The sequence below is a fragment of the Squalius cephalus genome (genome assembly GCF_949319135.1).
Source record: "Squalius cephalus genome assembly, chromosome: 3".
In the NCBI taxonomy this organism is placed as follows: domain Eukaryota; kingdom Metazoa; phylum Chordata; class Actinopteri; order Cypriniformes; family Leuciscidae; genus Squalius; species Squalius cephalus.
The window spans coordinates 46,662,329-46,676,574 of NC_137124.1; the positions used below are offsets into that span (position 1 = coordinate 46,662,329).

The 14,246-nt window shown below is 41.6% G+C and overlaps 1 long non-coding RNA gene across 1 annotated transcript in view; it reads right to left on the reverse strand.

Annotated features, from left to right (window-relative positions):
- LOC307155613 overlaps nt 1-13,829 on the reverse strand; it is a 31,163-nt gene extending 17,334 nt beyond the window's left edge. The window contains exons 1-2 of the long non-coding RNA XR_013820530.1: nt 13,681-13,829; nt 13,020-13,080 (exon numbers count right to left, since the gene is read on the reverse strand). This is a non-coding gene — a long non-coding RNA (uncharacterized lncRNA). The remainder of the gene's footprint in view (nt 1-13,019; nt 13,081-13,680) is intronic.
- Between the last annotated feature and the right edge of the window lie 417 nt (nt 13,830-14,246).

A 14,246-nucleotide genomic window follows, 5' to 3' on the forward strand; every position in this document is an offset into this window, starting at 1 on the left:
CTGCAACATTCTCGAAAAGCAATAAGCAGAGTGGACTGCCATAACATCAATGAAAAACATTACTGCAGTCTTCAACATGCCTGTGTTTACGGTTAGAAAAGTCAAACAAATGTTGCCTACGTAGGCGATTGTTGACCGTATCCTGAATCTGTATCTGTATGCATGAGACTGTCTGAATACCAGCAGAATTCACATTTTTGTAGTAAAAATAGAAACATTATGCAGAAGTATAATGTGTGTTTGTCAGAGTTGCTGTGTGATGCGCGTTCGCTGCGGGCGTATCGTGACGAGCTGGACGCGTTCCGAGAAAAGACCGTTAAAATCGATTCCCTATTTTCGTTTTCGAAACTTGTGTTGGTTGGTCCGATCGATTGTGCAATCAATTTTCGAACGTAAAGTGACAGCCCTTGTGCCAATGCAGTTGGGGCCCTGTCCACAGACCCGGAACTGCATGCCCGTTGTACGTGGCCCCCCAGCCGCTGGCAGAAGCATCTGTAAAAACCACAGCATGCCTGGACACCTGGACTAAGGGCACTCCGGCCCGTAGAAACGCAGGGTCTGACCAAGGACTGAAGGTTTGGCGACAGTGCGGGGTGATGTTCACCCGGAACGTGCTGCTCTGCCACGCCCATCTCGGGACTCGATTGTGAAGCCAGCGTTGAAGCGGTCTCATATGGAGCAGACCGAGCGGCATTACTGCGGCTGCCATATGCCCCAGGAGCCTCTGAAACTGTTTCAGTGGGACCACTAACCTGCCCTGAAAGGACTTGAGGCAGTTGAGCACTGACTGGACGCACTCCTCCGTGAGGCGCGTGGTCTGAATGACCGAGTCCAACTCCATACTGAGATAAGAGATTCTCTGCGTAGGGCAGAGTTTGCTCTTGTCCCAGTTGACCTGAAGCCCCAACAGACTGAGATGCCAAAGCACCATGTCCCTGTGTTGGCACAACAGATCCCGCGAGTGAGCTATTATGAGCCAGGCGTCGAGATAGTTGAGAATAGAGCCCGACCGATAAAGGATTTTAAAGGCCGATACCGATACAAATATTTGGTGATTTAAAAATCCGATATTCCGATATATCGGCCGATATATATATTTTTTAAAAATCCAGAAACGCGTAACAAAACATGAACAGTTCTGATAAATATAATATATAAAAATACAAACTTAAGATATGAAAACAACCTTTGAAAAAAAAAAAAAAAATCAACTATTATTATTAATATTGACAGTAATAATTAAAAAAAATCAATGATGATGATTATTATCATCATCATTTGTATTATTATTAAACAAGACAAAGGTCATTCCGTGTGTGTGTGTGTGGTCATGGGTTCAAAGCAAGAACTGATAAGATTGTAAATGTGTACCTTGAAATGCAATGTAAGTCGCTTTTGATAAAAGCGTCTGTCAAATGTCCGTTTGTATTTTGATTATTTCGAGAACCGTTCATCCAATCGACTTCACAAGGGAGTGTAGTCTCGCATTTGGTGCAATAGCCTATAGATGGACACGCGAGACGCCACACGTTCAGAATTAATAAACTTTTAGTAAACTACAGAACAGCGCGAGCGGGAAGCGGTGCACCTCACGCGGGCAGGGCTGGCGCGTGAGCAGCGCGTATTTTTTTCGGCGTCCATGTTAATCAATGAGTGCATTCACACCGGGAGCAGGAGCAGCGCGTGAGCGTCCAGCAGGAGCGTCGCGTGAGCGTCCAGCAGGAGCGTCGCGTGAACAGCAGTGCAGCGGGGGTTTCGGCGCCGAGTCTATTTTTGCTGCGCCGCTTACGCTGAATTAAAGTGACAATGCATTGATCATGGCCAAAATACACCGCAGTTTTATCCAAAAAGTGCATTGATGATATCTATTGTGTTTTAAACAGTCAATCAAATGACCAACAGCAATTTAAAAAGAAAACAAATGTCCAAAAACAAACTTGTTGCCCGAATAATAAAAACAAAGATGAACCAAAAGTTATATAAATGAAATTATTAATAAAATAAGCTTCTTGACAAGTCTTTTCTCTTAAATGTATTTGAAAACGAAATAAAGCAATGCCAACTTATCCATTATAGAGTACTCTGTCTGTACACAACCTGCGGTTCAGCCGCGCGTGACAAACGCTGCCAGTGTGAAAGCAAAACGTGCGTGTCCTGCTCACCATACGCACTGCTCCTGCTCTGCTCACGCTCTGCTATCGCGTGCAGTGTGAAACCGGCGTTATGCTCCGAGAACGGACACTGCAGTGATATAAAACGCACACGTCTGTTAAATTAAGCAATACTTTTAAGGTAGTCTAATATTTTTCTGACTAACAAATTACTGACACAGTAAAGGGTAGATTTAAATAAAGAGAAACGAAATTTAAATAAAGAAAAATGAAATTTAAATAAAGAAAAAATGAAATTTAAATAAAGAAAAAAGAAATTTAAATAAAGAAAAAACGAAATTTAAATAAAGAAAAACGAAATTTAAAGCTGGGGTAGGTAAGAATGGTCTAAAAAACTTATTTTTCTAATTTGTTTCAACTTTATGTATATATCAATACATAATTAAAATGTAAGTATTCTGAAAAAGAAAGTATAAAAATCGAGTGTATGTAGACCTCTAACGACTGTTTTAAAGACAGCTCATTATTTCCATTCAGTCCACCCTCTCCCTTCTGGGGTCCTTTCAAAGCCACGCCCCCAAAACACATGAACGCGCGACTCCGACCGAAGACGCATTATTTACCTGAGACAAGCGGAGAGGAAGGAGCGCAGTGCATGTAGCATCATGTCAGAATCACATGTAATGTAACTATAACGTTGCACTCTTTCTATGAGTTATAAATAGCCAGTAAGATAATATAACGGTAACTAACATTGCAGTAGGCTATGTAAATAATTATTCTAGTGATATGTAATGCTAAATAAGGTTTGCTAGTACATTATTTTAGCAACATGACAAGCCAGTGAATTAGCAGGTTTCAATTGTTGCTTTGCACAGTGCGTGACATTTTATCTGTATGTTATGCGGCTAGAGTTTTAACACTGAGTCAATGGGCTCCGACGGGCTTGTTTATCGTCATTGGTCTTTTTCCGTTTACCTGTCTTTGTTGTATGAGCAGGTTCCACTCGAGAAATTGGTAGTTTTGGTTGTTTGTCCGCCATTAGCACAGCTGCTCGGCACACCGGCAATCTTGATTTTGAATGACGGTACGCGCTGTGCAAGAGAGGGGCGATCAGCGCGTACGCGAACTTGATTGACACTAAGACACTCCTCCTGGCTCTGAAGGCATCTGATTGGTTCTTTACACTCGGACCGAGTGGCAGTGATTGGTCAGAGTTTTTACTGTCCTGCAGCTGCTACAGAGGTCTGATTGTTTTCATTCCTTTTTCTGAACACATAATGTATTGACTACTCTCAGGATGGAAGGACCATTTCACCCAGTATAAAAAAAGTGTTTCTGAACAGGATTACCTACCCTAGCTTTAAATAAAGAAAAACGAAATTAAGTTAAATTAAAAACGAGATTAATTTAGATTGATAATAAGGGGTAAAAAGGCTAATACATTTTGTTTCTACTATTATTCTATTTTCCACAATGTCAAAGCAACGCAGCTTAACCCAAAACAAAAGCTCAGGCATGCACTTTGGTCCATACAAACTCCGCTGTTCTGCGCTCTTGCCAGAGAACAGTCCAGTTGCTGGAACACCGCGTCGGTTCTATTTCTAGCATGCACGCGTTTTCCGCTCGAGCCGCATTTTAGACGCGTGTCTCACACAGGCAGTGTGCAAACTCTAACCTGTTAACATGGGAGCCGAAATAAAAACGGACACGCCACGCAGCTGAGATGCTCACGCCACGCAGCCAGTGTGTCGCCGGCCTTATTCAAGCCGAATGAGAACCGTTTCGCGGGGGATCCCTGGTGTGCAAAAAAATACAAAAAAACACCGAATATTGAAATGTAAAATTTTCAAATCGAATACCAACCCACCGAACAAATATTCGAATATTTGGGTCCAGCCCTAGCTGCTTTTATTTTATTTTTTAAATATTCATTTATCGGCCATTATAAATGCCGATACCGATAGTTTGGAAAATGCCTAATATCGGCCGCTAATATCAGCCCACCGATATATCGGTCGGGCTCTAGTTGAGAATGCGAATGCCACGTTCTCTCATGGGAACAATGGCCGCCTCCGCGACGTTCATGAAGACACGGGGCGACAGGGCCAGCCCGAAGGGAAGGACCTTGTACTGATATGCTCAACCCTCGAACGCAAACCGAAGAAACGGTCTGTGTCGAGGGAGGATCGAGACATGAAAGTACGCGTCCTTCAGGTCGATCGCTGCAAACCAATCCCGGGGACAGATGCACTCGAAGATGCGTTTCTGCGTTAGCATTTTGAACGGGAGCTTGTGCAGGGCCCGATTCAAAACTAGCAGGTCCAGGATTGGTCGTAACCCACCGCCTTTCTTGGGTACAATGAAGTAAGGGCCGTAAAACCCTGACCTCATCTCGGCCGAAGAGTCCACCCTGGGATATGGGGGAGTTCAGGAGCCTACTCTTGTCCGACTCCTTCATATCAGCCAGGGTGAGCCACAGGTGTCGCTCCTGAACCACAAGAGTGGACATCGAACGACCCAGGGAACGTGCAGTGACTTTCGTTGCCCGGAGGGCGAGGTCCGCCGCTGTACGCAGCTCTTGCAGCACCCCTGGGTCGGTACCACCCTCCTGCATGTCACTGAGCGCTTTTGCCTGGTGAACCTGGAGAAGCGCCATGGCATGCAGGGCAGAAGCAGCTTCTCCACACGCACTATAGGCCTTTCCAGTCAGACTGGAAGAGAACCTACAGGCGCGGGAGGGGAGCGTGGAGTTACCCCGCCAGGTGGTCGCGGTCTTGGGATACAGATGCATCGCCACAGACCGTTCCACTGGGGGGGATGCCCTCGTATCCCTTCACTGCCCCGAAATTGAGAGTGGTGAGGGAGGAGGAGGGACTCGACCTGTGTCGGGCCGCCAGAGGGGCCGTCCACGATCTCGTCACCTCCTCATGCACCTCCGGAAAGAATGGCACTGGGGCGGCGTGCTGAGAACCAGCACGGCCCATCCCGAGATACCAGTCATCGAGCCGCGAGGGTTCGAGACACAGTGGAGGATTCCATACGAGCCCAACACTCGCGGCCGCCTGGGCAAGCATAGCGGCCATTTCCGGGTCCGGCTCGGACAACGCTACAACACCCGAAGGGGGCAACGCAGCTGAGTCGTCATCCCCAGAAGATGACCGCTCTCCTCCAATGCAGCGATCGACATCTGGTCCTCCGGTGGAGCTCCGAAAGAAACAACCGGAGCCACACGAGATGGCCCGGCTGTCTCCATCGAAGACTCCGATGGCTGCGACACAGAGGATTGAGGAGCCTGTGGGGGTCTTTCACCTGGTGGGTTATTCCTCACAGTAATCTTCAGACCACCAATGGGATTAGCCGAAGTAGCCTTCTTCTGAACTGAACCAGAAGAAGAACTAGATCAGTGAATCGCCAAAGGGACCCCCCCTCGTCTGAGGGATCTCAGTCTCGATCTCAATGTCGCGATGGTCATGTTCCCGCAATGAGAACATGACTCATTCACTAACGCTGCCTCAGCGTGCGCGAGGCCCAAAGGCGTGAGGCAGCGATCGTGACCATCAACCGGTGGCAGATATTGACCACATCCAGAAACACACAGGTGAAACGTCATCCTGAAAAGGATGCGATCTTCACTAGTGTTGCTCTTTCAGAGAACGCTCTCTTAGTGTGCTGAAGCACGCAGGGATCAACCCGCGTTGGAAGCACGCAGGGATCAACACAGCGGGGAAACAGCAAGCCCACTGTGTGCACTCAACCAGATACCAGCTGTGACAACAGCTCTTTGAAAAAAGCAGATCGCGTGAAGTGACAGTTGATATGCGGGAGATCGCGAAGATCACTGCCGCGCCGTAACACCAACACAGAGAGGTCTTGAAACAGCAGACTCGTTGAGCTCTCACGGAAAAACACAATTCAAACGCTCATTCACTCAGAGGACACAACCGGTCGGCTCCGAAGCAGAAAGCGATTTGTGTATGCGCTCGCTTCCGCCTTTATACCCGCACTGGCAGGCGGGGCACGGAATGCAAATGTTGCATGCCAATGTTCATTGGCTCGTTTTAGTTTCACTCAAAGGCAATTGGTCTCCCTAGCGTGATCCCAATTCGTTGGTAACTCCTACCGACGTGACGTAGGCGTGACCGAACGAAAGGGAACTTAAAGCACTGTTGATTTCATTTGCGTCTTTGCTTATTGTATTTGTCCTATTGTTTGTTACGTGCATCTTTGATCTTATTATTAATAACAAAGATAAAATAAAATAACATAAATAACTATATCATGACATATATGATCCTGAAATGAAATTGCTCACATTGTGAAAAAATATTTGCGTTGTATTTCCCACCCTTAGCTCATGCCCTCAAATATAAGAAAATGTGAAATATTTTGTGGTAAGGGAACTTTTTGACAAGGCAATTGAGGTCAATAATAACTGTTTAATTTGGCTTTATCCTTTTAGCTTTTAGCTAAGTTGCCAATGTAGCAAAGATCTATAGGCATAACGGTAGGCTCGGCTGTATCATAGACTAGTAGTTGCTCAACATTGGCCTGTGTGGTCGCACTGGCATGAGATTGTTTCTTCCAAAAAAAAAAGTGGAGGAAATGCTCAAAAACAGAGCAGGCACATGCTGAATAAGTGAGAAATTTCTGTAATTTATTTATTTATTTTTATTAGTAAATGTGGGTCATATTTAGGGATGGGCACTTTTCAAAAATATTGCATTCAAATATTCGGGCTCATAAAATTCGAATATTCGAATATTCGTTTATTTAAATGACGTTTAACGAAAAAGATGTTATTTTTTAAGTTAATTTTTTAAAAAGTTTTTGTCACCATTTCTGAAGAAGCTTACGATTAGGCAATACGCAACTAGCTTACAATATATGTTAAAGTTTTCTTTTAATTGAAAACATTAAACAGTAGGCCTATGTGTAAACAAAAAAAATAAAGAACAAAAGGATATAAGCTCAAGCAGCATGAACGAAAAAAAAACGCCTAATAAAGCAGAGTAGCAGATTGCGCCAGTTATCGTACAGAACGTACACATACACTCGAGTCAGCATATGATTATCGTGTTTATATTGTTTCACGTTTATGTTGAGAAAAAAAATAATATCCATATGCAGTGGCACCGCCAGCAATTTATGCTCGAGTGAGAAAACACGCTGCGCTGACAGACGTTTCAGAGAAACAAAGATAACGGTGTTCTAGTTCTGTAAGTTTCTAACAGCACTTTGCGTTTTCTGTTCTTAAACCTCTCTCTCAACGAAACTTAAAGGAAGAATATGTCTCAAAATCATTTTGCTATTAGATAAGTTATCCTCTTGGATCACTTGCACTTAGGGATGGGTACCGAAACCCGGTATTAACCCGGAGCCACGGCGTGCACAACACAACAGCCCTGCTTAATGAGTGACGATAAGGACAGAACATTCAAGCGGTTACACTTTAGATCTTTTATATTAAACTAATTTTATTTTAGATTTTGGCTTCCAATGATTATAAAAAAGAAGATATTTAAGGTATAACCATTAAAAACTAAAGCCGCATTCTGTCTAGCGCAACTTCCTTCCCTTCACAGCGTGCGCTGTCATTTCTCTAAACCCAAACGTAACGTCAGAATCTGCACGATCGGTGATTGTTGTAAAATGTAGTCTATATTGTTGCTAAACTGTTGGACGCTTTAATCTAATAATAAAAGGCTATTAAAAGTACCAAAATTGATGCAATAGACGCTATTCCAAATGCGCCACACGCTCCCGAAACACACCACAATGAGACAAGCAACATATATTTTGGGCTTCGTGTGCACATCTAAACGATCAAATATACACACAAATATGTCAAAATGGCCATCTTGGAGATTCACTTAAACAGACATTACTGATATTAAAGCACTGGGTATATAATTTGTATATTTGTTTTATTGTATACTTTTTTTGTTTGGCCATGTGTTTGTACTTTGTTTTTGGTGTCCTATGTCTTCTGTAGGCTATATAAAACACAAAAGCCTGCACCCTTCTGCATAACATACATGTTTTATTTGTTTTGTTAAAGCATTGCTTTTTCTTTTGCTATAGATATATATTTAACATTTCAAAAAATAAAGCAATATTAATTATATTCTAAAAAAAATGTTTTCCTTTTTTTTAATATAACAAAAAGAACCGATAAGAATACCGTTAAAGTACCGGACCGATAAGGAGTATCGGTAAGAGTAGTAATACCGTTAAAACCTTAACGATACCCATTCCTACTCGCACTACAGCTGCGCTTACCTGCAGTCGTGATGCAGTGATAGACAGCTGTCTTTCCTCAGTCGACTGCTGTTTGGATTACATGTGATTTCTCATTGTGGTGATGATATTATAACTCCAGATTAATTAATTAATTTGATCAAAAGTAATTCCATTTTGTAAAATCATTTAGTAACCTCATTTTCGACTAGTAATTCCAAACTTCGCGAGGCAGACGACGACATTATGATCAAATACAAATCAGTGCTCGAAGTGGGGCGGTACTCACCGGTACGCAGTACCGGCACTTCTGCATTTTACTCCAAAGCGTACCTGCACGTTTTCTTGCGTACCGCTACTTCTCGCATGTAGCCGGTACTCTACCACTGACAAAAAAAGCGTCAGTGTCACGCCCATTTCACATATACTCCGTTTGCAATGCGTATGCGGTGCTTATTTTTTTCCCGCACCCATATTAACAGGTTAGAGCTTTCACACTGCACGCGGATGCGGTCCGGCAATGCGTTCCAGGAGCAGTGCGTATACGGCAGTCCAACGATCGATCGGTTTCAACACCGAGTCTATTTTCGCTGTGCTGCACGCGCTGAATTAAAGTGACAGCGCATGGTTTGTGGTCAAAATTAACATAGAATATGACATGAAAATATAATAATCTCACTATAAATACATTTAATTAAATAAAATGTAGTAATCTCACAATAAATGTATTTTTGGACTTGCAGACGAGTAGTTCCGTTTTCACACACACACACACACACACACACACACTCCTGTGTTATTTCTCCTGGGAAACTCCCATAATTTGCATGGCCCAAACTCTTTTATGAATAATCGGACCAATATTGTTTGTCTAATGTTGACCAGTTGCCAGATATTGCATTAAATGCATTATATTCACACAATCCACACACCATATACAATTTCAACCCGTTTGTCACCTCAACCTGGCAATCTATAACCCAGTTGCGCAGTCGCGGAAAGTATAACTGTATGTTCACACCGCCACTGACTTGAGCTGCAAAGAAGTTCTGGCCGCCCTGTCAAGGACGCTTGACAAAAAGTGCGGGTATGTTGACGTTTGTTCAGGGCTCGAATTTCGGCGCGGGATTGCGGGTATTGCGCATAATTTTAATAATTCCCGCAGGTCTGCCATTTATAATGCGGGAAATTCCCGCAAACATTGATTCACTTAAGCATGTAGGCTCTGTATTAGTAAATTAATCCACACAGATTATAAAATCAAATCAGTCATTTTAAAACTGTCTGCGAGACGCAATTTCACAAAGAGTATGCGTGATTCAGCGGCGCTGCGTCTTCTATCTCTCGTCTCTCAAAATGGGTTGCACAAGGCAATCGTTAAAGGTCCCGTTCTTCGTGATCCCATGTTTCAAACTTTAGTTAGTGTGTAATGTTGCTGTTAGAGCATAAATAATATCTGTAAAATTATAAAGCTCAAAGTTCAATGCCAAGCGAGATATTTTATTTAACAGTCGTTTTATTTAACTTAAATTAACAGTTATTTAAGTCGACTACAGTGAACGGCTCGTTTGGACTACATCCCTCTACTTCCTTCTTTAATGACGTCACTAGAACCGTTTTTTGACTAACCTCCGCCCACAGGAATGCTCCCTCAACTCTACTGGCTACTTGCGCACTTCTTATAACTTACTGTTTACTCAGCTCTTACGGTGATTTTCTGAAGTAAAACTGACGCTTCATCTTTTGTGTGATGTACAATAAACTTTATTAAACTCATCAGTACATGTTTGATCATCATTCAGACAGCAGACTTGTAGGCTATTAATAAATAATGGATACATAGCCTACAAGCAGATGACAAATACGTTATAATAACCGTAATTAAACTACTAAACTATACCTGTTTCATCTCTATACAGCACTCTGACTCTGTAGGCATTATTGTCCGACTCGAAATGAACGCCATTACTGAGAGTTTCTGATATTATCATCATTCCGTAAGCCACAGGTGTCAAACTCAGTTCCTGGAGGGCCACAGCCCTACACAGTTTTGTTCCAACCCTGCTTCAACACACACACACACCTGCAGTTTTCAAATAAGCCTGAAGGACTTGATTAGCTGATCAGGTGTGTTTAATTAGGATTGAAGCTAAACTCTGCAGGGCTGTGGCCCTCCAGGAACTGAGTTTGACACCCCTGCCGTGAGCTGAAATTGTCCTGACAGACTGAGCGCGAGCTCATGAAGCTCCGCCCCCTGCGTCGTCCAGCAGCAGCTCATTTGCATTTAAAGGGCACACACTAAAACAGCGCGTTTTTCTGTGCCCCAAAAAATGACAATTTAAACATGTTGTAAAAAATGATCTGTTGGGTATTTTGAGCTGAAACTTCACACACTGGGGACATCAGAGACTTATTTTACATCTTGTGAAAAGGGGCATAATACGGGACCTTTAAGCACGCTGCAGGCGGCGATAATACACTCTCGCGTTTCGGAAGTCCTGATAGACGGAATTGTCACTTGCATAATCTGGCCAGCATTGCATCATGAGTAGCCTAACTAAAGTTTACCACGTGCACGTCTTTTTAAGTCTTACCAGTTTAAACATTCACGCGATTTTAAACTCTTCGCTACTTGCGCGCTGTCTGAGAGATGTTTTTTTTTCTCTGCACACATAACGTTACATAGAGTAAAGCCGCCTCACAAACAGCTCGCGGGTAACAAAAGTTATTTTTCGTGGATTATGTCGCTTTAACAGTCAAAAACATGCGAAAATCATGTCAATTTCGGTCTTTGTGAGTATCCTCTAAACACAGTCGGTTATGTCTTAAATAAACATAAATCGCACGTGACCGTATAATGAAAACAGGATCCGTGCACTAGCTCTTAAAGGGACAGTAGCCATATGTATCTGTCATTAATTTGGTTGTCAAAACAACAAAACATAGCTTTCATTTGAAGGAATCAGGATTAATAGCCTATGTATTTAATTTAGTCAGGACTAAAATACTACCCAGTGTTATTTTATATTTGATTACTTTATTCTGTCTCTGTAGTATTTCTGAATACTAGTGTTAGACCTAAGCAAAAACTTTTTTCTTTATTTCTCTTTATTGGTATCTTTATTCTATTGTATTTATTTGTGCTACTTTTTTCAATTTAATTCAAAGATTGAAATCAAGCTTCCTTGAGTTGTGTAAATGCTTGAGAACAAAATTACTCCATTGTAAAAATGCAATGAGTAGGCCTAAGCATACATTTAGGCAAGATAAATGTAATAAAAAAAGTCTAAACTCCCCCCTCAAATAAAAAATTCCCCCCCATAAGAATCACCTAAGGGGGGATTTCCCCCCCATTTTCCAAAATGAAATTCAAGCCCTGGCTTGTTGACGCTTTGGCCGCTCAATTCGTGAAATGCACTCCCGCTGGTTGAGCGCGGTAAAGTTCGTTTTAGGTTCGATATTAGCCGGACATTTGTACAATAGGGTCGGTAGTCAAACAAAGATATCAATAGCAAGATTAGTTTTAACATTATGTGACCATTGTATATCGACATGATGAAAATATTCATTCAAAATCATAATTACACCTGAGAATGCTTTGACGCGTTTCCACAGCGCACAATGCTTAAGGGAATGTCTGCCAATTCCACCAACTGCGGTAAACGTAGCCTATAATTTGTATTATTTAAAATTACTTTGAACATTTAAAAACAGACGTTTTCAAATTCCAAAGCTTGCAGAAGGTTCCTAATGGCAATACTGACTTAGGCTACAGCTTTCCTGGTAGCCTTGGGTGAATTAACTTGTCTAAGAACATGATTCATAAAACGTATAAATATATGTTGAGCCTATGTTTACTTTCGTCATTGACACAGACGAAAATGAAAAGACTAAGTTCAGCTTTAGGAGGGGAAGAAATAGGCCAGGATAAGAAGACTGAGAGAAAAAGAAATATGAAGATGAGGAGAGAGCAGGTGACAAATAATCTAATGACAAGGTTTTAAAGATAGCCTATTTCTTATCGTTTTTTGGCCTTCAAAAGTCCTAAATTGCACATATGTAGATCAGAGAAATCCAAATTTTCAAGGGGGAGCATGCCCCCGAACCCCCCTAACTATGGGGGGCCTTGAGTCTTGTTGTCCAGGGCACAGGAAATTGTTAATCCGGCCCTGGGTGAAGGCGGTGTCCCTGCAAAGAAACCCCACCCACCCCGAACGGTCCCGCACAAATCTCCCGGATTTTGAAAACCAAATGTTGACAGGTATGGTCATGATTACTTGCCAATGCAAGAGAGTACCGGCACCTTTTTTCCCCCACTTCAAGCACTGATACAAACAACTTGTTAAGTATTTATGGCTTCATAAATGCGATAAAATTCGAATAGTATTTTATTTTTCGAATAACTATTACAGATCGAATATTCGAAAATTTGAATATTTGTGCACATCCCTAGTCATATTATTCAATTACTTTTCCGGTTTTAGTTTTTTGTTGTGGTATCAGTTCAGTAGTAGTATTGAGATATTTTATTTAGGTATCATATCGAAGTCATAATTGGTACGTTATCATGACAACACTAGTCTGAACTAACTTTAGTATAAAATCACTGCAGTATAAGATTAGGCTACCACTCACACAAAAGTGATGTTTGAAATCAACCGTACTGACCATTTTAGCTGTGTTTCAGGCTCTCCTGGTGAACTGGACCATGAGGTGAACAGGTTTACAGCTGTATAACAGAGAAATACAGTATAAAACCACATCTACAAATCACATAACCGTATATAATCTCAACCATAAAAATTGTCACACACACCTTAATGTATTTAAGCTTTAAACTAGATTTCAAAAGCAACATTACAGTGTAAAAATATCGATGATGAAGAAAACGAAATAAATGATATACTCATTTCATAGTTTAACGCTTGAAATTGTCATGACAATGTATTTTGATTTGGGCATGATTATGGGCTGGACATTATTGACATTAACTTTTAAATGGATTTAAACTTAATACATCAGTAAAATATATTATACAGCTTAACAGCTTTGTATACGTCATAAACAGTGTGTAAATGTAGCAATTATGCCTTCAATGCGGTTCATATGAAATTGTGTACAAAAGTTTATATACATCAGCAAATGTTTTTGTGCATTTATTGTATGATATTACATACAGCTGTAAATATTCATAGCCTATACATATCTATCTCTATCTATCTATCTATCTATAACACCATACTGCTGGTGAGTCGTGATATGATCACGTGACTGTTAACTTTAGGTTTGTAGAAAAAAAAAAATTGCTCTATATAATCTCATCACTCACCACTTAGGGAATGACAAAGTACATGATTAAGAAAAACATTACATCAAACACCAGAAACATCCAGAAATCAAACCAATAGGAATGTTTCGGCAGAGACGGCAGAACGCCACTTGTGTCCTCCATTATCATACACACTTCCTTTCTTTTCCGGCTTTATTCATCGTGTCACACACATTTCCTTCTGGCGCTTTTCACAATAAAAGTCCGCGAAAACCCTCACAATTGCAAGGGAGAGTGCTGCTGCTTTTATTACAAATTATGAAGCAGAATATTTATTCAGAATGAATGGAGTTCGTGTAAGAGAAATTATGTTCATTTAAGCGCTATGCACATTCACATAAATGCCAACTCTCGCATTCACTTTTCACACGCTCTCACGCCACACATCCATTTTCTCACGCACAGAAAAATCGCAAAGCAAAGAGGACACGGAGACCGACAGACTAGACAGAGCAGGTTACTTATGATATATAAAAAAATCTCAGCTCTCTCAGATTCTGTCAATTTTATTAGGAAATTCAAACAATAAATACCGTTTTGGCGCTTGTAAATGTGATGGGATAGAT